General features: G+C 49.5%; 1 long non-coding RNA gene across 1 annotated transcript in view; it reads left to right on the top strand.

Annotated features, from left to right (window-relative positions):
* Positions 1 to 2,681, top strand: part of LOC116070855 — a 3,792-nt gene extending 1,111 nt beyond the window's left edge. Inside the window, exons 2-3 of the long non-coding RNA XR_004110591.1 lie at positions 932 to 1,015; positions 2,630 to 2,681. This is a non-coding gene — a long non-coding RNA (uncharacterized LOC116070855). The remainder of the gene's footprint in view (positions 1 to 931; positions 1,016 to 2,629) is intronic.
* The last annotated feature ends 46 nt before the right edge of the window (positions 2,682 to 2,727 follow it).

Genomic DNA, 2,727 nt, shown 5'->3' with positions numbered 1-2,727 from the left:
TACTGAGTCTGTGGTCCAATCTACATACTGAGTCTGTGGTCCAATCTACATACTGAGTCTGTGGTCCATGGCTGGGCTTCACCCCAGCCACATTTATTTTTTTGAGAAACATTTTAAAGTATATTTATCTATTTATTTATATGTGTGTGAATGCATCGTGTATACACGTGTGAGTGTGTGCATACCTGTGTATGTCAGAGAACAACCTGTGAGCATTTCTTCTTCTAGCATGTATTGGTAGCAAATCCCTTAAGGCTAGGCACTCAGTAGCCCTTAGTTTTCAATATTGACTTAGTAAGACAGACATCAACTGTTCCCTTGGCACTTGTAGGCAAAGGACACATTCCCAGTGGGACAGGAGCCTCCTCAGCAGGCAAAATGTTCTAAAGAACATCTCAGCAGGAACCATTTCTGATAGAGATTGAGGCTGTGCCAGGACATGGAAGTTTCCCAGAGACTCGTGGCATGTTGGTCCCAACAGCTGAGGTGGGAGCAGGTATCCATCAATGGACAAGTGGAAGAACGGTGTCACCTGTCATAAATGAGGTCCTTCCCAAGCTGTGTTCACATGATGCTGAGTGAAAAAGGCCAGATATAGAAGGCCTCAGGGCCAACATTCCACAGACACAAGTGTCCATGGGAGACAGATCCACAGGAATGGAGAGCAGCAGTCAAGGCTGAGGAGGGGGAAGGGGCACCATCTTGAGGAAGGTGGCCAGAAAGAGTGGTGTGGTTTTGTGACATGGACTCTGTGCTGAGCCAGGGAACCAACCAGCTTGGTGTTCATCACCAGAGGGGCAGATGAAGGAAGGAGGTGCATATGGCATACAGGCATGATGGCACATCAGCCCTGGAGGGGCAAGGAAATTTCCGAGCCGAAACGGCTTGGGAAACATACTTCAAGTGATCATTTTACCTTTACTGCTCTCAGCTGAGGAGGAAACCATTACGTCACACACAGAGAGTACAGCACAAGGGAATGAGAAGGCTGGAACATTCCGGAAGAGAACTCCAGGTACCATCTATAGGGGTTATCTGATGAACAACTAGAGATCTCAGAGTGTCACAGCATGGCCCCCATACTGGCAGCAGGTTGATGGAACACTCACAAGGGAAGGAGTAGTGGTGTGGCCCCCCAAATGGGCCATCTTTAGTGCTAGCTGCCCTGCTGTGGGACATGCAGGAGTGACCTGAGGAAGCTAATGCAGCACCCTCACATGCTGCAGGAGGCCAGGCCTCCAGTCATGGGAACCTCTAGACATGTTGCTCCACCCTTACTCTCTTCAGACTGGATAGGGAGAAGCCCTTAGGGGATCCTTGGCAGTCACCTCCCTAAGCCTGGGTCTCAGGATACCAGGCCATCCCCATCCCCAGCAATTCCAGAGCATGAACACAAGTTTTACGGTGCTTTAGGGCACAGCGGTTTTTGGGTCTATTTACTACAGAATTATATCAGTGCTAGCCTGATACTACTGTCACTACGAGGCTGCCATACTCTAACAGATGCTCTAACTGTACAGAATTCTCACCCATGGAAGGGAATGTTCTTGAACCTGCCAGGCTTTGGGATGCTAAGAACAGGAGGTGGGGAGGGGGCAGTGAGGTAGGTGTGTCTATAACATAGCTGTGAAGGGCTGGGCTCAGTGGCGGTTTCCTTACTCGTCCACCTACACAAACAGCTGGGCCTAGGTTTACACAGCAGAATCTTACCCCCACTAGGGCCTAATAGAGCAGCAGCCTGCCTCCAGGCAGTCTTGAGTGGGGCCATCAAGCCTTTTAAACCAAAGGCAAGCAAGTGATGTCATCCAGCGCTGGCTAGACATTTGGTGATCTGGCTCTGCTGGCCACATGGGCAGGAGACTAGGCCAGTACCTTCCACAAGGCAGCACACACATGACAACCATCAGCATCCTCCAATAAAGAGCCCAGTGGCCTGATTCTTGATTTTGCCTCTGTACATATTCCTTCCTCCTATGCAAACCAAGCCAGATAAACAGAGATAGCATGAGCTGCATCCGGATGACAACATCCACAGATGCTTTTAAATGAAGTCTCGGCCATCCAATCCCCACCCCCACTTCTTGTCAGGTCTTTATAGATGGGGACCTGCCACTGGCCTGGCTCCATTTAATAAGGCAAAGAAGATGGAAACACTTCCAAATGAGACTGGAAGCAGCTGGTACAACATCGTCCACAATGGTGCTCCAAGATCAAAAGCAAGGCCCTTGCTAACTAGGGAGACAGGGATGGGCTGGCTTTAGACATCTTGCCCAGCACACTCAACCAAGTTCATGGCCCAACTGAGGAAGACACGTCCCCCTGTCTGGCCTCTGGCAAGCAAGCTGCAGCTGTGCAAAGGGCTCATTCTGAGTAGGCTGGCCGTGTTCACAGTAGGACACCCTGAGCGGAGCATAGCTACCATACCACCAGTGACAATAGAGGCCACTGTCCTGGTTGAACCTCCTTACATGTGAAGTTCTCCTTCGGCAGACAAAAAGGGTCCTCATCTGACAGCGGGACACTTCTAGTTGTTCCCAGGACCCAGAAAGTCTGCACTCAGCAAGACACTTGTCAAATTTTAAAAGAAATCTAAGGTCAGCTATTTTTTTTTTTCTTCTACCTTGTTCAGGAGAGAGACCCTGATTTCTCCTCTCTTGCTACTGAATGAAAGCGGGCAGGTCACTGGCATGGTTTCTCTCGGTAAGTTCGTTTATTAATTGTTGTACA

The sequence above is a fragment of the Mastomys coucha genome, unplaced genomic scaffold (genome assembly GCF_008632895.1).
Source record: "Mastomys coucha isolate ucsf_1 unplaced genomic scaffold, UCSF_Mcou_1 pScaffold22, whole genome shotgun sequence".
NCBI lineage: Eukaryota > Metazoa > Chordata > Mammalia > Rodentia > Muridae > Mastomys > Mastomys coucha.
The sequence above is the reverse complement of the archived record's forward strand: the minus strand, read 5'-3'. Positions and strand labels throughout refer to the sequence as shown.